This window comes from Schistocerca gregaria, chromosome 1 (assembly GCF_023897955.1).
Source record: "Schistocerca gregaria isolate iqSchGreg1 chromosome 1, iqSchGreg1.2, whole genome shotgun sequence".
Classification (NCBI taxonomy): Eukaryota; Metazoa; Arthropoda; class Insecta; order Orthoptera; family Acrididae; genus Schistocerca; species Schistocerca gregaria.
The window spans coordinates 890,212,328-890,233,592 of record NC_064920.1 but is presented as its reverse complement, the minus strand read 5'-3'; positions in this window follow the sequence as shown (position 1 = coordinate 890,233,592).

Sequence of the window (21,265 nt, the reverse complement as noted above, 5' to 3'; positions counted from 1 at the left end):
GTCATAACCTATGTCCGAATATCTGTAGCAACATTTACATTTTGAATAAAGTGTGTTCACACCGTAGTTTGTTACTAATTTACGTTTTTTTTGTACAGTTTATAATTGTCACCCTGTAGATAGATGATCTTGATGAGCGATGGAACAAACACATCTCCGTATTTTAAAATCATTTTTATACAGTTTTAGTTGTTCTAAGTGTGGGATTTCGTGCGTAAGTTATTAAGATATGCCATGAGCAGTTGTAGCAAGCACCACTTTTTCTGGATTCACAAAACTCAGCGAGTGATGTGGCTCAGTGGTAAGACATTGGAGTCGTTTTTGGGAGGAGAGCGTTTCAAGCCACTATCCGGCCATCCAGATTTAGCTTAGATAAATGATGGGATAGTCCCATAGAAAAAGACACGGCCGATTTCCCTTATATCCTTCCCCCATCCGAGCTCGTGCTCTGACGCTAATGACTTCATTGTCGACAAGACGTCAAACCCTAATCTTCCTTCCAGATGCACGAAATTACTTCTTTATTTGTGAATGACTTTTCATATAGCACAAGCGAATACAGAACCATGCAAATTAACAAAAGAACGTTGTATATTGCTCTCGAAATGGTAACGTGCTTTGCAATATGTAACTGAAAAAAAGGAACACCAATTTTAAACTCCTGATGAATTTGTAGACCTCAAAACGCATCGATTATGTGGACTGATCTGTTTTAGAAGAAGAAAGTGACATATCTATCCATTTTAACTGTCCAAATAATCATGATCATTTATATCATGATACCACAACACGAATGAAGGCAGAAATAAATTACACATTAGAACCATTAGATATTCGCGAAATTATATGTAATTAATTAATAAGGAAAACACAAAACAACAGAGTACAAAATGGCATTGAAAGAATATGAGTGATATCGAGAATATGGAGAACAGCAGTTAACTGAATGACGGGAGAAATAAAAGAATATCACATTCAGTTACGAATTAAAATATCAGTTGCAGGTTAAAGGTGCAGTTATGGTGTACCTAGTTCTTGCACTGCATTGTGGAGTTGTTAATTACGTGATTCATGATGGGAAGTGAAACGACCAGTCATGGGTCTCACGTCAGACATCCAATGATACTTTTCCTTTGTAATGTCTATTTTACGTAAATAAATGTAGCTGATGTACAGAAATATTTGTTACAAAAAAAGATAGCGAGCGTATCGACGTAGTGTACCACCATAAATGCAGAGGGCTAACTGGGAACAGACGTAAAAGTCAACTGCATTGTGAGTGGCATTTTTGTGAAATCGTAATGTTTTATATCGCAAGTGAACTGTTATGTACATACTACTGTGCTTTTAGATTCCTGCTAACGACGTCCTCGAAAATCGAGACCTTTGCAAAAATCAAGGAAGTAATTTGACAAACTGTACTTTAAATATGATTGCTGCTTGTTTCACTCGCAGTAACTTACGCTATGCTCCTCAGTTCCCGTTTAACAACATTTTGGAAAATCATGACAAATTAGTAAAAAACAACGAAGTATTTTTCACAAGCAAGATTAAACATGATTTCTCTATTCCGGACTGTAAATATTACAAACAGCATCCAGGAATTTTAAAGATGTCAGTTCCCTGTCTCCACCTCGTCCTGCAGATATATTCATATAACAAAAAGTTGAACATGCTTCTGCAGTGGTTTCTTCCATGAAGACACCTTTTTCTGGCCGACTATATCCCTTGTGTTGTATTGGTGTGTGTGTGTGTGTGTGTGTGTGTGTGTGTGTGTGTGTGTGTGTGTGTGTGTGTGCGTGTGTGTGTGTGTGATCTTGCGTGTGCGTGCGTGCGTGTGTGCACCTGTGTCTGGATCTTTGAAAGTAATTGCATGATTGACAGATGAATACACAAAATTTTCATCAGAAAGGAGTCTGTAGGGTCGAAAACAATGGGAAATTACTGTAGTGTCAGATAATGTACTATTTTTATCACATTCGTGGAAGAACGTTATGTTCTTTTCTGAACGATTTGAAAGAGACACTTTTAGTGGGCTGAGTGCGGTATTGCACTATCATGAAACAAAATCACACCACCACACATTCCATCGTGTTCGTGGTTTCTCTCTCCACGCCGCCAAACACCCATATGCCAGAAAAGCACATGTTACATCTTCCATATTGCTAAACAAAGTTCATTAGTCATTCATCGACTAAACACCTCCAAGCCCGTTGCCTTTCTTCACATAGTCCATAACACAAACTTCGCGTGAAAAACGGCGCTAGTCGACAGTGCGTTTTAATAAATGCAGCTGTTCAGCAGTCCAAGTGGTACTACATTTTTAAAACCACAAATACATTATTTTCAATACGTCTCCCATAGTGAGTCTGCTTTCCCCAAACCAACCTTTCTGATGGGCACTAATTCGACAAAATGTGAGAAGTTGTTTGCACAACCACTACTGACACGTCATTATTTCCGTCTTAATCCCACACGCGTCATAGACCGTGAACATTTCGTGCACAATCGCAGTTTGGCAATGAATCCGTGATTCATGCACCATCTCATTGCCTCGCTCTAGAGATTAAGGCAACTACATCGAAATCCCATAATATTTAGAGAAACGTACATCCCAAATATTTATTATGGAAATCAGTAAGGAGCCTTAAATCCATAATCGCGAGATTTATAATCATCGAACTCCTAGTTTGCATTACGAAAATAAAACGTAATAAAATCGCTCCTTGCGCGAAAACAAAATGAGATCCTATCTTGCGCCGTATATTATCACCCGACTGGCTACGAACAACAGAAACAAAAGTGAAACAAATTGCCAGCTGCAGCAAGTAACGGAAATATTGGGTACATCATAACTGCACTTGAAGCCATTGCGAGGAAAACGTGAACCTTACCTCAACAAGCTCGCGAAATACGCCGATATTGTAAATATCAGCTGAGCCCAACGGCAGTGCCATTTTTGATGTCAGTTTACGAAAGGCGAGGAGACGCACCATCGAGTGTAAAGTCGTAAAAGCGCCAGGGCAGAGTCGTGCAACGCGTGTGGCTATTAGCGAACCCGTGCGACTTTCTGTTCATTGCGTAGCAACGTCCCTGCAATTATCGATCGTCATATGTCATTGGCGTCTTGCCTTACGGCAGGTCTGCTTGCTATGGTTCCTTCAACCACGATCGGAATTTAAGGTTAATTTCACTGCGACTGTTGGGAGGATCACTTCCAGAGCAGGAAAGAGTGACTAAACGAACAGTGAATTTTAACGATAACGGAGTATAGCCGTGATCGCTAAAAGAGTATTGATTTCTAAATCAGTGAATCTACTGATAGGTGGATCTGTGTAAATAAAAATGACGGCTCTGATTTACGCAGTACATGGTTGAGAAGCAGATTCCGGCTTGATAGCCGCGCACGCTAGCACGCCGCTTAAGAGCTTCGGGGATCCAAGTGAGCCTCGTATCGTATCCTTGCGGCGAATTAACGACGAGGACGGGTGTACCGGCCAGCCTACATATGGTTATTAGGCGGTTTCCGACCTGCGGCACATTTACATCAACATCTTCACCTATACACTGCAAGGCGTCTTACGGTGTGTGGCAGAGTGTACTTTGTCTACTAGTGACACTTCCCCCTTTCGGCCGGCCGGAGTGGCCGTGCGGTTCTAGGCGCTACAGTCTGGAACCGAGCGACCGCTACGGTCGCAGGTTCGAATCCTGCCTCGGGCATGGATGTGTGTGATGTCCTTAGGTTAGTTAGGTTTAATTAGTTCTAAGTTCTAGGCGACTGATGACCTCAGAAGTTAAGTCGCATAGTGCTCAGAGCCGTTTGAACCATTTGAACCAACTTCCCCCTTTCCCTGTTCCATTCGCGTATTGTTCGTGGGAAGGACAGCTGCTGGTAAGGCTCCGTGTGGGCTAGAATCTCTCTGGTTTCATCACTTACGAGGAAGCAGTGTACTCAATTACACTTCTAAGAACTTTAACAGTAGAGCATATCGTCACTAGGCAATGAAAACCTCGTAACTTCATCTGACAATGAAATCCACGTAACTCACATCTCCAACGATATGTAGTTTGTGCTGTAAACCTCGCGTCTCCAGTAACCACCATTATTAGTGTGCAGGGCGAACACATGCTCCGAGATTAAAATGTTTTTCGATGCGATAGTAACCTTTTTGACTGACAGACCCAACACTGCTTTATTGCTACAGGTACGTGTTAGTATTTCTAGGTATTTATGTACTGCATTTTAATATACAGCATTAATAATGACCTCGTTAAATACAATGTTGATTTACGAGTTTTTCATCGCGCGTAAAGCAGACTTCACTCGGTACATACGAGGTTTTAATTTTAGGACTTAGCAGAATGTTGTACATTCTACAGTGACTACTTTGTTTTCAGCTGTGGGTAAAATGAGTAAATTCACTCTTCACCTTGTGAAACAAGCCGACAACGGGTCATATCGTATAAAATCACCGGTAGAAGATTCTAATCAGGTGAAAGGTCTCTGTTGGGCTCTTTTCATGTTAATTTCTTAAATCTGTTGTCATTTACGTCATAAATTCCTCTTCTAAATTTACTGTGGTGTTTCTGACTATCTGGGAGGAGACTGAGCAGTGAAACGTGTTACTTTTACACATAAACAAGATCGATCTGACACACTACTACACTTTAAAACACAGTTTATATTTAATTTATGTCACACAGTCTCATACGGAACCTACATCCGCTTTCTTTTATATTCTGTATACGATAAGATTCTGTCATCCACCTTCCCTTCTGTGTGAGAGGATGAATGAGCAAATGTATTTCTGGTTGGATGCTTGAGGGTAGCAGACCAGCCTATCTGCTAGAGAACAGTAGGATCAACGTCGGAACAGGTAGCTACGCTTTCTAAAAGCAAAGAGGTTTCTATCCTTAGTATGGTTCTGTCCGTCCCTTGTCATGTTGGTATAGGAAGCTGCCCCTCTGGCCACTTCCGTTTTGTATACGGAAGCGCCCTTGGTAGGAGCCCAGGTCAGTCTGTCCGCGGCGAGCGTCTGAAGTGGTAAGATCTCCGGCTAAGCGCGTGTCTGCTAAGTCCGTAGGACAATGGATTTCTTAAGTTCAGCCTAACGGAAAATTTATTCACCTTTATTTCAGGTTTAGCTCTAAAATATATAATGTGATCTTAAATTGCAACGCACTGTGATTCGAGTGTACAGTTCAGAAAATCTTCCGGTAGTTGCTTTGTCACTACTTTGTGAGTAAAGTGGAACCACGTGTTGATCAGTAACTCTAACTAAGATCATCAATCTTAAATGCGAATGTGCGTGAGATTATAATGTCTCGTCTTGACAATATTTTTTCAATATAGCAACTTTTCTTTATGTTCAACCCACGTGGGGTGTACTTCGTGAGACCAGTACCACGTCCTTATACAATTGTTTCACCCATCAGGTTAATAGCAAGACGATAGTAACCAGTTCTAGGTTTTTTTTGTAAATTGCTTTTCGATTTAATTATTGTGGTGTTACACTCTATGTATAAGCCAAGGTGACCACGTGAAGCATGCGATGTAATCATCAAAGTAGCCCTCAGCTATTCTTTTCGGGAAGATTTCACAGAGAGTTAGTACGAATCTAGTATACCGTGCGGTAATTACATGACGGACAGGATTGCGCTACGAACGTTACTTCTTTGGGTGAAAATTGAATCGGTTTGTTGTGGTTAATTTCCTCTTGGATATGTTTCAACGTTCTTCATGTGTTATTTTATGAATCTAGTGTTGTATGTAGTCTCCCAATCTTGGCTCCCTATTTGATGTGTTCCGTAAGATTACGAACTCACATTTTCACAATCCTAAATAAGGCACCAGTTTAGTTATGAATCAAGTTTAATATGCTCAAATTTCAATGATCAGTCTTAAAATAAATTTCCAAATATGAACCGATTTATTTCTTTTCGCAGATTACGCCTTGTCCTGCACCAAAAGAAAGATTAGACCTACAAAATAAAGGTAAACCGTAGTTTATATTGTTGTAACTTCAAGTAAGATCCTTGTTTGAAAGTTGAGGTGATTAAATTATTTAAATATTGTTGATGACATTATTGTTTGCACTACAGATAATGCAGAAAAAGAAGCCAATACAGAGGCGAATTCCACTGCTGAGTATGAAAGTCTTTTCGAACACAGCAGCGAGGATGATATCTCCAGTGGCAGTACTGATATGTATGATCCAGATAAAAACAAAAACGACCATAGCAGTAACAACAGCACGGGAGACGACGATGACGAAGTTGATGTGGGAGTAAAAAGTACTGAGCAGCGCCGTAAAACGAAAAGCAATCAATCACTTCAAAGTTTGCAGAAAGAAAAAGTATGAGGGGACAGGATTGTTTAGGAATGCAAAAAAGACGAGTTTGGCAAAATGAGACCAACAATGAGCAGACGTAGGAGGGAAATGAAACCACGATGTACTTATAAACTTTCTTCCTTAAATTGGAACAGGAATTGCAAGAATATTACAGAAGAGCAGAGACAGCTAATATTTAATCATTTCTGGCAGGATTTGTCTTGGGGTGGAAGCAAAAGTTTTGTTAGAAGCCTTGTCTACTACGTTACAGTTAAAAGATGCAGAAATAATTCAGACTCTAATAAATCTCACCGTTCTAACACACTAAATTACTATTTTGTAATAGAAGGACAGAGAAAAACTGTCTGCAAGACTATGTTTCTGAATACTTTGTGCTTAGGCGAATGGAGTGTCAGAACATGGGCATCTAGTGCATCAGGAAGAACGCTTGCAGAAGGGCCTCAGATGCAGGAGAGACCAACGAAAGTTTCAGGTGGACGGCAATCATCAGAGTTTTGCAGAGTTGCCAAAACTGGAATCGCATTACTGCCGTCGTTCTTCCACAAAACTCTACTTGGAACCTAACTGGCAGAGTAAATCAGAACTACATGGGGAATACATAGAATTTTGCAAGAAAAGAGAACAAATCCCAGCTGCTTACAAACAGTTCACTGAGGTATTCGATGAAAATAACCTTAACTTATTTTCGCCTAAAAAGGACCAGTGCGATCTTTGTTGTTCTCACCAGACAAGCAATCTCTCAGACAATGAACATTGTTTGCATATGGTCCGAAAAACTGAGGCAAGGGAAGCGAAAAATAGTGATAAATTAGGACCAGCTAGAGTGTTTACTATGGACCTTCAAGCATTTCTGTTTTCTCCCAGACTAAAAGCATCTGCACTGTACTATAAAAGCAAACTAAAAGTTCACACCTTTATCATCTATGATTTAAAAAGTAACGATGGTTATTGTTACCTTTGGCACGAGAGTGAAGATGGACTAACGGCTTCGGAATTGGCCAGTATACTCGTGCATTTTATAGAAACGTACGACCAAAATGATTCAGAAGCTATTTTCTATAGCGACAGATGCACGTACCAGAATCGAAACTCAGTTATGAGTAATGCACTGGCTCATCTCGCCACTCAGAAAGGCATTACAATAGCGCAAAAAGTTATGGAGAAAAGTCACACTCAAATTGAGCGTAATTCTATGCACTCCACCATAGAAAGGAAGTTAAAAAACAGACACATTTATACGCCTGCTGGTTGTGTAGAAGTTTGTACTACCGCAAGACAAAGTCCTAGACCGTATGTTGTCAATTATTTGGACCACACGTTTTTCAAGTCCTATGATAAATTCTCGTTGTATTCGTCTATTCGGCCAAGATCCAAAATTTGGGATCCAACAGTGACTGATATCTGGTGTCTCAAGAATGACATTCCGGAAAAATGGAATATAAATTGAAATTCAGCGATACATGGGAACCATTTCCGAGAAGGATATCAAACGTGCCCAGTTCATTTACAGTGCCCCCTCTCTACAGTTTACCACTAAAGATCAGTGCAGAAACGTTTACGCATATGCAACAACTAAAGCTGGTACTTCCTAAGGATATGCATTCATTTTATGACACACTGCCTCACATTTGTAATGAGAGAACATGTCCGTGCCTAAAAAAAAGAGCCGAAAATGAACTTGTTTACAGCCTCCTACAACTGTGATTGTGATAGTAGCAGTAATACTAACAACTATAAATGTTAATAAACGGAACAAATGTTTACAGTAATCAAAGCTTACTTAAAACTAACAACATTGTTTCTATGTTTTTTAAACACTGTGATTTATTAACATCCAGATTCCAATATTTTGGTCAATTTGAAATTATTCATTTCAGTTCATGTCTGTAACAATGTATCCTTTCAGATGTTTCATAATACACAAACAATGCAAAGTTTAAGTAAGTATTTTTAAAATAAATTAAACATTCATTCATTTCAATTCTTAACCGTGCAGTCGTCACATGCCTCTTATCTCCATCACTACCAAAAAAGTAACTGTGAAAACCTCATAACCCCAAAAACTGGCTGACAATTTGAAGTGCATAATAAAGTCTTATGTACCAATGACCGGATCCATATTGTGTAGCAGAAACCACTACATTTGACTAATCAGGTCCCCATGTGATTTCTATAATTAGTTTTTAGTTTCTCCTGTAAAATTTGATCAATTTGAGTTATGAGGTTTTCATTGCCTAGCGACGATATCGTGATGCAGAACGCTTTAGTCGCAGCATCCGACACTGGAATAGGTTGAGGATCGCCGTGATGCTTTCGCGTTTACTAAATGGACCTGTAACGAAACGCGCTGCTCTTCTTTGGATCTTCTCCATTACCCTTATCAGTCTTATCTGGTACAGATCCCATTATGACGAGCAATATTAAGGTATTTGTCGAACGAGCTTTTCGTAAGCTTTGTTGATGGACTACATTTCTTGAGGAATCTTCCAATGAATCTCATTTTGTCATCTGCTTCACTCGCGATTAATTTCATTTGGTCGTTCCGTACGCAGTCTCACAGGTATTTTATGGAAGTAACTGCTTCGAATGATTGTGCTGCAATTTTTAATCACACAACATAAGGCCTGTATGTTTGTGTATTCGCAATACGGTACACTTGTTTACGTTGAATGCCAGTTGCCTCTCCTGCACCAAGCGTCGATCCACTGCAAGTCTTCCTGCTTTTCGGAGCAATTTCCTAGAGTTGCTGCTTCTCTGTATACAACCACATTGTCCGCGAAAACCCTGGTGGAACTTCTACTAAGTCATTTATGAACGTTGTGACTGGTCCTCTAACACTCCTCTTGGGCACGCCCGTAGACGACTAGGTGAATTCTGAGCTGGTACGCATGTCCCACCGCAGTTACACCATCTTCAAACACTGCGTGAACGTTCTTACATAATCGCGTGGAATACCAGAACACGCAGGCAAATAGGCTACGCGCGTTTCGTACCAGGGGCGAGAGGGCGGGGAAGAGATGGCGAAACGAGGGGCATCTGACCACGCTCTACCATAAATAATGTCAAATCCAGATTAACATTGCGAATTCATGAATATACGGGGCAAACTCCAGGAAAAGGGAAAAGAACGGTACTGATAAGAAGGCTGATGAGCAGTGACACAGTACATGTTTTGCCACCTTAGTGCAGTATAGCGTGGAGGTAGGACAACACGAAAGAAGGCATCGGCGCTTCAGCGGTTTTGTGGGTGGTCGGCGACATCTGTTACGCAAACTTCGAGGGAGGCGGAAGCAACAGAAGACCCGGCAGTTTTTTGCCCAACACGCAGCCCCCACTAAAGCGAAAACACCAGTACGACGACTCTGCTCGCTACCTGAGCTCACCATAAATTTTCCGGCAAGCAGATGGTTATCTTTGTTACAGTTTCCAAAGTGACGACACGAACCCCGTGCCCAGCTATTGCGGCGTGTCTGTTCTCCTCTTTCAGCCAATCAGAGAAAGGCAAGGCTTCCTTGTAAGGGCGTACTGTGAACAGCCAATGGGAGACTAGAAAGCGCATATCTCTGACGTATCACGATTCACCCATGCGCCCTGCACGTGATCATGGTACATAATGACGCAGTATGTGTTGCCCAGCTGTGTTTAAGCCATGCTGTGCAACATTAAAGTTTCCCGAATTACCAATTGGCCATTAATATTACACAACTGTATATACAAAAAAGGCAGTATGTCATCGTCACTTGAGGTATGAAGGTTAGATCTCAAATGTCTCGTAAAGGCCAAGATAATTAGAGACAGCCGGCCGCTGTGACCGAGCGGTTCTAGGTGCTTCAGACGCTCGCAGGTTCGAATCCAGTCTCGGGCATGGATGTGTGTGATGTCCTTAGGTTAGTTAGGTTTAAGTAGTTCTAAGTCTAGGGGATTGATGTCAGACGTTAAGTCCCATAGTGCTTAGAGCATTTGAAACATTTTATTAGAGACATACCTTAGACCATTTGAAGCAGGATGAGGTAACTCTTGCGACTGTTCTGAATTCCGGTTGTAGTGAAATGAAATGTATTGTGACGAGGGCCTCCCGTCGGGTATACCGTTCGCCTGGTGCAAGTCTTTCGATTTGACGCCACTTCGGCGACTTGCGCGTCGATGGGGATGAATGATTAGGACAACACAACACCCAGTCCCTGAGCGGAGAAAATCTCCGACCCAGCCGGGAATCGAAGCCGGGCCCTTTGGATTGACAGTCTGTCGCGCTGACCACTCAGCTACCGGGGGCGGACTCCAGTTGTAGTAATTTACGGAAAGTAGGGAGATCCTCATTTACGGTGGTCGGACCGGCTCCAATTCGTCTGTTGTGTCTTAATGACTGCATTAACTCCTGTCTTGACTATTATATCCTTTCTGCAAGTCCACTGTGGTAGCTACAGATGTCTAAATATTAGGTATACAACTTTGCTTCCGTCGTTTTTGCTCCAACATTTGAGGTTTTAATGAAACAGACTGGTTACACATGTATCAGTCAAAGTATTTTCCATCGCTGACCACTACTTTCTCCCATCGTTCGGGCAGTGTACGAATCCCGCGTCGAAAAAATTGTTCATCTTTTGAAGCGATCCACGAATCGATCCAATTTCTGACTTCTTCATGAGCTCTGAAGTGTTGGTCACCCAGGCCATGCTCCATTGATCTAACGAGTGATAGAGGGAACAATGTCTGGAGAATACGGCGGGTGGGGTAGACTAACCATTTTAACGCTTCTAAGTAAGTTTTGACCTCTTTTGCAGCGTTGTCGTGCTGCAAAATCACTTTATTGTGCCTATCGCTGTATTGCGGCTGTTTGTCTTTTAATGCTCTGTTAAAACGCATTAATTGCGTTCGATAACGAGCACCTGTGATTGTTTCACTTGGTTTTAACATGTCATAGTACACGACGCCGAGCTGGTCCCACCAAATGCAGAGCATGATCTTGGGGCCGTGAATATTTGGTTTGGGTGTCGACGTGGAAGCATGGCCGGGACATCTCCATTATTTTTTGCGTTTAGGATTATCGTAATGAACCCATTTTTCGTCCCCGGTCACAATGCGATGCAGAAATCCCTTCCGTTTTTGCCTCTTAAGCAACTGTTCACAAACAAACAAATACCGTTTGGTTTCAGCTCACACTTGACCCAAGTTCTTTCTTTCTGAATCATGCCCATAGCCTTCAGACGTTTCGAAATGGCTTGCTGTGTCACTACCACTACTCGTGCCAATTCTTCTTGAGTTTGACGAGAGTCTTCTCTCAGCAATGTCTCCAATGCTGGATCTTCGAAAACTTTCTCTCTTCCACCTCTATGCCGGTCTACGACGTTAAAATCACCGTTCTTGAAGCGTTGAAACCACTCACGACACGTTCTTTCACTAACAGCATCCTTACCATACGTACTTGAGAGCATTCGATGAGACTCAAACGACGTTTATTTCTTATTAAAAGAAAGCAGTAACACCTCCCGAAAATGACGAGAATTGGGCTCGTAAAGTGACATTTTCAATCAAGAACAACTTTATGATGCAGATACAAATCGACAAATGTTTGAATGAGGTTATGTTGACCGAGGTCCAAACTAACTGCCTGACGTATGCGATCTGTTTCTTTCGACCGCTACTTGCCGTTGTCGCCACCTATCGGCAAACGGCGGAAGCGTAGTTGTACACATTGTAGATGGTCTACATCAGAACGGAATATACACTGTATAAATCATTGTGGATTACTCCGACCTGGGAAACCAACTGTATCTCAGGGGATAGGTTATTATTGTTTATTCTCTTGCGTTGTTGAATCTCCTTCCCTTGTACTAGTAATTTCTCTTTATCACATCCAGCATTTTCGTCTGGAACAGTACTGCATGGCAGTTCTGAAGTAAATCCGCACTGTTTTAATACTAAGAAGGAGAAAATAAGATACAGAAAAAATTGCAGACGGTATCGTGGAGATCTAGATGTACACAGGGAGGTGTTTCCCACTGCAAGGTTTGTGTGATGTTCAAAACAAAGAACGATACTAATTTTCCCCATTTCCAATTAATCAAATCAATTACAACAAATCACTGACATCATATTCAGAAAACCTATTCAAACGTACATCATGTGGAATTATGCGCCGTCCTTTTCCCAGTAAAAAATAACCATTCTTGCTGGACCTTGTACATGTAATATGTTGATAATATTAAAAAGTTTGAGTTCAGTTCTGTAAACGTTAGCAGACTATGCAGGAATTTCGCTCTGTCGCCGTGGGAAATGTTCACGTCCAAGCAGTTTCGGGTTGCTTGCTCCTGCCCGTCTATTACTCATTAAGAATGTAAGTTTTTGATTGCGTGTACCTACTAAAAGTTGCTGTCTGTGCATTATTATTCATCGGAATACAAGGAAGAGCGACAACAAAAATCTAGGCTAGAGAAAAAAGCGTATTCCTCTTGAAGAATACCAGTGCTCTACCTACAGAGCACTATTAAGTGTTTTAAGGCGTTTCTCCACACGAGCTGCTGAGAGATCTGACAATGAAATCACGTTCTGTAGAAATATTTAGTGGTGTAATGACTTGCTAAACTAGACTGACGTAAGCAAAAACAATTTTGTGTTCTTAGTGTACGCGTTACTGTGTGATAAGGTAAACGTATTTCTGGATCTATTGAAAAAGATGATTTCATTTTCCATGAACTGCCTTCCTTCAATAATTGCCGAAAATATTTGAGTACTTTTATTAGCTGGCGCCGCTTGGTAAGTGCTACGGGCTTGTGCAATAGCTCGGCATCTCCAGCCAACCATTTACCTGAATCCCCAAATATTCCTTATCGCTTGCACGCTTTCTCGTTAAATCATTACAACGCAAAATCATTTATTTTTTATTCATTACATCATATAACTAACACGTGAGATTTGAGTTGACATCTGCAATTTTTATATTTTCACCGTCCATATGTTTTTGTGCATATGGTATTCAATACTTTATCGCTTGCACCTTACTATGTGCTCTCCTGAATAGACCTTATTCTCTATTATTTTTTATTTTTTCACGTCGTGTCTTCTGAAATATTTTATTGTTTCACAAAGTTAACTCACATTCCCAAAGTTAAGCGACTTTTGTTTTCTTAATATAATTTGATTAAATCAATACAGAGGACACAGATCTATTTCTATACTCTTTTGTACACTTAGTCCACAGCCGAAGCAAGTTTCTCGACGGAAGTCATCGTCCTGCGTAGGTTGCTTTTATTTTTCAAATAAACACCATGTTCCAAGTTTTTTTTTGCTATTAGCTAGTTGCGCCTCTTTGGGCGTTTTCAAGGTACACCCATCACAATGGAAAATTGTAATCACATAGCTTATCTTCCATATGTCAGTCTGGAGGAAATTCCATCTGACCACTAATGGTATCTCAAATAAAGGTTACTTATGAACGTGGTGGCAACGAACAAAACTTACAGAGATGTGAACTCCGTATGTAGAATGATAAAATGTAACCCTTACGAGCATCCTCATGATTGCCCCAGCACAAACTGCATTAAAATCGCTTAGCTTACCTTTCAGATAAAACTGCACATGGCATGGTCATCTTCCAAAAATCAAATGGCATACATGTCAACGAATGTAGCTGCACGATTGTGCTCGATACCACCACGTTCATAGATATTCTTTATTTGAGATACCATTAGATTCAGAATGTGTGCATGATCAAATACGTGATTACCCTTTTTCATTGTGACGGAGGAGCTTTAAAACGTCCAAACTGTTAAAAACATCTAATAGCGAAATGCATAAAGCAAGGTGTTTATTTCAAAAATTCCAAAAAAAGAACGAACTACGCAGAACAATGACTTCCCTCAATAACTTTTAGTTGTTACATACGTTCTATCTTGGTTTCCAAGATAGAACGTATGTAATAATACTTTGTTACTTATTTTCTTATTTTCTGTGTTATTCAAACTTACTTATTGTCCACAACTTACGACTGTAGTGTAGAGGAAGCTAAGACGAACAATTTGATACAGGACACTTGTGTTCTATCAGGTCGGGAAACTACTTCAAATTGGGCTACAAAATGTACCTAAACTACAGCGCATGCGGGTCGCATCGCGTCAGATTTTCAGTACCCTCCCGCTGTCTTTGCCCAAACTGTAAGTCCTAGAAAAACATGAATAGGTCATTTTTTTGTAGGAAACTGAATGTAGTCTCAATTTCGAGTGCTTCCAGAAATCGTACAAAAGTGATATTACATGTGGTGTATCACGGAAACCATTAGGAACACTGCATTTGGCCATACGAAGTTTTTTTTATTCAGAATCACTAATGCTATCACACCTCAATGCATGTACCTTTCCTCCTGACTCACCCTGCATTTCATCGTTAGCTGTTAACTAACAGAGTTCTGTAGTTGTTAGTACACTCAACATTTTTTATCTTCCTGATGTGGTAAAAACAGTAATTTATAAACTTTTTTGGCTGCACTGTGGACAAGAAGTGCCACTTGACTAATGTATGTAATTTATTTTTACTACTAGCATATGCACAGTACCATATGTATGGACATTTAATTATTGTTTGCAGTAATAATGTAAAAAAATCCAAAAAGGTTTCAGTGTTCCCTATCATAGCCGATAAAAAATATCAGGATAATATCATCACTGCTCCGAAAAGTGCATATTATGAGATAGGAGCTGAATAAATAAAAATAACCAAAACAATAGCTTTCATTGCACTCACAAAATTAAGTCCTGTAACTCATAGTATTGCTACGTAGCAAGACAATCAAGCGATATTGCTTGCCCCACGTGTCAGGGCACAATTACGCTAAAATGTTTTGTTTATATATTTTTTTCGTTATGTAGCGAATAGTAAAACGTTTCTCAATAAACATGACATTACGAAACGAAATAGTGCTTTAAGCTGATCAAGGCCTGATCAGATTTTCATAGCGCAGTTTAATAGAAACACACAAAGTTGTTGTACGAGCGCAGAGTAGCATAGAAGTCTGTCTGTTAGAGAACAGTAGGACCAACGTTTGAGTGGGTAGCTATAATTTCTAAGACGAAGAGGTTTGTCTCCTTGGTGTGTCTTGTCATACAACACTTTCAAACACATTTTTATATATGTAATTCGTATCATACAGTTTCATATGGAACCCACATCCGCATCCTTTACATAGTGTATAAGTTGTCTAAAGATATTGTCGTCTCCTTTCCTTCTGGTGTGAAAGCATGAAAGAGCGAGTGTATTTGTAGTTGCATGCTCGGTGGTAGCAGAGGAGTCTGTCTGTCAGAGAACAGTAGGACCAACGTTTGAGTGGGTAGCTACAATTTCTAAGGCAAGGAGGTTTGTCTCCTTGGTGTGGTCCTGTCCGTCCCTTGTGAAGTTGGTACAGAAAGCTGCCTCTCTGGTCACTTCCTCTTGTATCTGCTGGACACCTTGGAAGGGGACCACGCTACTCAGTCTGTGGCCAGTTTCTGAAGTGGTAAGACCTCTGGGTACGCGCGTGTCTGGTGAGTCCGAAGGACAATGGAATTCTTAAGTTCAGCCTAACTGGAAAATTAATCACATTTGTTGGAGGTCTACATCAAAAATGTTTTTATATTATTTTAAATCGCGACGCAGTGCAATTTCAGTGTTAGTTTCAGAATGTATTGCGGTAGTGGCTTTGTCCCTACTCGAATAAAGGAAAGTGGAAGCAAATGGTGATGAGGCGTAATTGTAATCCAGATCATAGGTCTTTAGTGTGAATGTGCGTATGATTGTAAGCTTTACTGTACTCTCGATAAAATTTTTCAAATTATTAATTTTTCAAATTACCAATTTTACTTTATGTTCAAGTCACGTGGTGTATGCTTTGTGGTACCAGTACCACGTGATCGTAAAATTGTTTGAACCATCCGGTCAATACTATGGTGTTAGTAACGCAGTTCGGAAGTTTCTCTTGTAACTAATGTTTCGATTAATTTTTTTATTATTAAAATTATTGTGAAATTACACATTTCTCTAAATGTAGTTGACGACATGCAGCGTGTGATATAGTTACAAAACTGGACCTCAGCTACTCTTCGGGATAAAACTTCGGGTATCCAAAAGTAATTAATCGGTACAACGAGCAACTCTTTCTGTTTCACATTCTTTTTGAAAGATTTCACAGACGATTTGGTCAATTTGTGGATATTTCGAACCACGTTTCCTTTGTATAAACTTACAATTCCAGACTGTGGTTATCCATTAGGAACAGGACCACGGAACGAGCGGAATTTCTTTGTCTTAAATAGACTCGATTGGTTGTGGTTAATTTTCTTTTGTGTACCCTTCAACGATATTTGTGTGTTAGTTTTTAATGCGGTATTGCACCCGGTTTCCTTTTCTTAGAAAGTCACGTTTTCCTAACGTTAAATAAGACACCACCTTTGAGTCAGGCTTAGCATGTCGTATGTTTCATTCAACACCGATCAACTCTAAAATAAATATCGAAGTTTAAACTTCCTTTATTTTTCTTTAACTTAATTTTCCCTATTATCTGTTTAGTTAAAATAACAATTAAAATTTTATAAAAATGAGCTGATAGTGTGCAAGACTATTCCGTTGTTTTGTTGTTGTGGTTTGATGCAGCTCTCCATGCTACTCTATCCTCTGCAAGCTTCTTCATCTCCCAGTACCTACTACAACCTACATCCTTCTGAATCTTCTTAGTGTATTCATCTCTTGGTCTCCCTCTACGATTTTTACCCTCCACGCTGCCCTCCAACACTAAATTGGTCATCCCTCGATGTATTATTCTGTAGCACCACATTTCAAAAGCTTCTATTCTCTTCTTGTCCATACTAGTTATCGTCCACGTTTGACTTCCATACATGGCTACACTCCATACAAATACTTTCAGAAACGACTTCCTGACACTTAAATCTATACTCGATGTTAACAAATTTTACTACTTTAAGTGTCTCATTTCCTAATCTGATGCCCTCAGTATCACCCGACTTAAATGGACTACATTCCATGATCCTCGTTTTGCTTTTGTTGATGTTCATCTTATATCCTCCTTTCAAGACACTATCCATTCCGTACAACTGCTCTTCTAAGTCCTTTGCTGTCTGTGACAGAATTACAATGTCAACGGCAAACTTCAAAGTTTTTATTTCTTCTCAATGGATTTTAATACCAACTCCAATTTTTTATTTTGTTTCCTTCAATCCTTGCTCAACCCAGTTCTAAGCAAAGAAGGGAAAGCAGAAAGTTGGAAGGTGTATATAGAGGGTCTATACAAGGGCGATGTACTTGTGGACAATATTGTGGAAATGGAAGAGGACGTAGATGAAGATGAAATTGGAGATACGATGCTGCGTGAAGAGTTTGACAGAGCACTGAAAGACCTGAGTCGTAACAAGGCCCCGGGAGTAGACAGCATTCCATTAGAACTACTGACACCCTTGGGAGAGCCAGTCCTGACAAAACTCTACCATCTGGTGAGCAAGATGTCTGAGACAGGCGAAATACCCTCAGACTTCAAGAAGAATGTAATAATTCTAATCCGAAAAAATCAGGTGTTGACAGATGTGCAAATTACCGAACTGTCAGTTTAATAAGTCACCGCTGAAAAATACTAACACGAATTCTTTACAGACGAATGTAAAAACTAGTAGAGGCCTACCTCGGGGAAGATCAGTTTGGATTCCGAAGAAATGTTGGAACACGTGAGGCAATACTGCCCTTACGACTTATCTTAGAAGAAAGTTTAAGGAAAGCCAAACCTACGTTTCTAGCATTTGTAGACTTAGAGCAAACTTTTGACAATGTTGACTGGAATACTCTCTTTCAAATTCTAAAGGTGGCAGGGGTAAAATACAGGGAGCGAAAGGCTATTTACAATTTGTACAGAAACCCGATGGCAGTTATAAGAGTTGAGGGATATGAAAGGGAAGCAGTGGTTGGGAAAGGAGTGAGACAAGGTTGTAGTCTCTCTCTGATATTATTCAATCTGTATATTGAGCAAGCATTCAAGGACCATTAGGTAAATTGAAAAATTCATAATAGCAACAAAAAAAAATTCTGTCACACATGGGTACTGTTCACACTAGGTGCGAACGGTTTATACAAATACTTGGCTCATTATAACGTAGAAAGGAAAAGAGCTTGGATGTGACATCATAGCGATAGGAATAATAGACATATCCAGATTTGATATGAAACTAAAACTTTTTCATTTTCTTGCTGTTCATGGATGTAAAGCTAAGCGAGGATTTGCCTTACTGTCCACGGTGGTAATTGCGATAGATGTGCTTAGGATAAAACGATCTGTTTCTCTGTTCTTCAGGTCCGCAGTAGACATTTTAGCGTTAAGATTTTCTGTGACGTATAACGCCTTGCTTTTAATTAGTTCCACAGAAGATTACTGAACGCTCCCGCGGCCCTCCCATGCTGACAGCACTCCACCTCTCTGAATCATGTCTTCGTGTTAGGAGCAGATCCAAGGCGCAAGCGGTGCCGGAGTTGCACCTGGGTGTGAGCGGAGACGGGGTAGGGCTGGGGGCATAGGGATCACAATACTCCCCAGCCCGTCTTCAAAACAAGTACTTAACGTTTAGAGAATATGGTAGCATCAAAGCTACGACTCTCGAAAATGGCAATGAACTCTACCGATCCAGTCACCTTAATGTGACAAAAGCATATGTTTGGCCGGCCGCTGTGACCGAGCGGTTATAGGCGCTTCAGTCCGGAACCGCGCGACCGCCACGGTCACAGGTTCGAATCCTGCCTCGGGCATGGATGTGTGTGATGTCCTTAGGTTCATTAGGTTAAAGTAGTTCTAAGTTCTAGGGGACTGATAATCTCAGATGTTAAGTCTCATAGTGCTCAGAGACATTTTGAGCCTATGTTCGAGTCAATGTGCAATAACCACTCGCAGACGACAGCTGGCAGCATAGCAGAGAGGGGTGTATAAAACGCGCCAGGGGATGTGGAGACAGGACAGTCACTGTCATAATGTGGAGAAGGAGAGATTTATCTGATGTCCAAAAGGGCAGGATCATTGGCTTTCGGGCCATGGTCGGAAGCATTTCCTAAACAGCTAAGTCTGTAAACCGTTCCCGTGCCACTGTGGTTAAAGTATACAGTTGTTGTTGTTGTTGTTGTGGTCTTCAGGCCTGAGACTGATTTGGTTGAGCTCTCCATGCTACTCTATCCTGTGCAAGCTTCTTCATCTCCCAGTACCTATTGCAGCCTACATCCTTCTGAATCTGCTTAGTGCATTCATCTCTTGGTCTCCCTCTACGATTTTTACCCTCCACGCTGCCCTCCAATACTAAATCGGTGATCCCTCGATGTCTCAGAACATGTCCTACCAACCGATCCCTTCTTCTTGTCAAGTTGTGCCACAAGCTCCTCTTCTCCCCAATACTATTCAATACCTCCTCATTAGTTATGTAATCTACCCATCTAAAACGTGAATCAACTGAAAAGGCCACCTGTAGTCACTAGTGGACATGCAGTTCCGGTAACGACGTGTAAAGTTTTGCCTTCATCGCCGATGAACAGCAGCCAGCAGCTGCCGCTGAAGCACGTACGCAGCAACGTTCGCTGACCTGTTTTGGGGAGATACTGTTCGTAGCTGTTCGGTTCATCTGGGCGGTCAGTTACTCAACAGCTGCACATCTATTCGCCCATACACATCTCTGCTGTCATTTATTATAGCCGGCCGTGGTGGTCTCGCAGTTCTAGGCGCGCAGTACGGAACCGTGCGACTGCTACGGACGCAGGTTAGAATCCTGCCTCGGGCATGGATGTGTGTGATGTCCTTAGGATAGTTAGGTTTAAGTAGTTCTAAGTTCTAGGGGACTGATGTCCTCAGATGTTAGGTCCCATAGTGCTCAGAGCCATTTTTACACGTCAGAGATGTTTGAGCCTTGAAGGGCACCCAGCTGTCATATAGTTTCATTTGATTAAAGCACCTATACCTGGGTTTCAGGCGCAATCCGTCGTTTCGTTTGATGCCGAGGTGTCATTCCAATACAGTTGGAGAGCTTCTGAAATGCCGTTCGAGTTTAGGGGGAATGCCCGTTGGGATGAGGTGTGAAAGGGGATCTGGACTGAGGAGGAAGGTGTGCTACCGTAGTACGTGCAGTTACGCAAAGCTACTGCCCTGCGTGGCGTAGTGGTTAGCGCTTGTGCCTCGTGAGCAGGAGAACTGCGTCCGAATCCCCCCAGCCTTGGTACAAAGTTCCATTCGTCTCTCCAGTCTACATATATAGTCTTAAAGGTTGTAGCTTAGCTTATTCTCGATTGCTATCACTATTATATTATATTATGGGCGTGTATGTGCAAATGAATAAATACAAGTTTCGTTTTTATAGATGCATTTCACATTAATTTGTTGAGGTATCTTCACTGTTAATGTAATACATACAGGTGTTATTCACACGTTCTGTCGTTCATCACGCGGGTGCTTGCTGTAAAATCTGTACCTACAACGCGCAGAATTTCTACCAGCACAGAACACCAAGTGCGCGCCCACTTTTTCCATCAGGTAATGGTTTCACAAGTTTTTGTATTACATCAAAAAACAGCGTGGAAACAAGCAGCCGTTTAAATCTCGTTCTTGTTCCCTATGGCGTTCGCAGAAAGGATTAACCTCAATGCTTACCTGGGGTAAGTGAAAAGGAGCTGAAACATGGCCGTATCGATTTTACCAGGTTTATTATCAATACACCTGAAATTACTTCGGCTGCCAAAGAAATTCAGCTAGAAAATACACTCTTGGAAATTGAAATAAGAACACCGTGAATTCATTGTCCCAGGAAGGGGAAACTTTATTGACACATTCCTGGGGTCAGATACATCACATGATCACACTGACAGAACCACAGGCACATAGACACAGGCAACAGAGCTTGCACAATGTCGGCACTAGT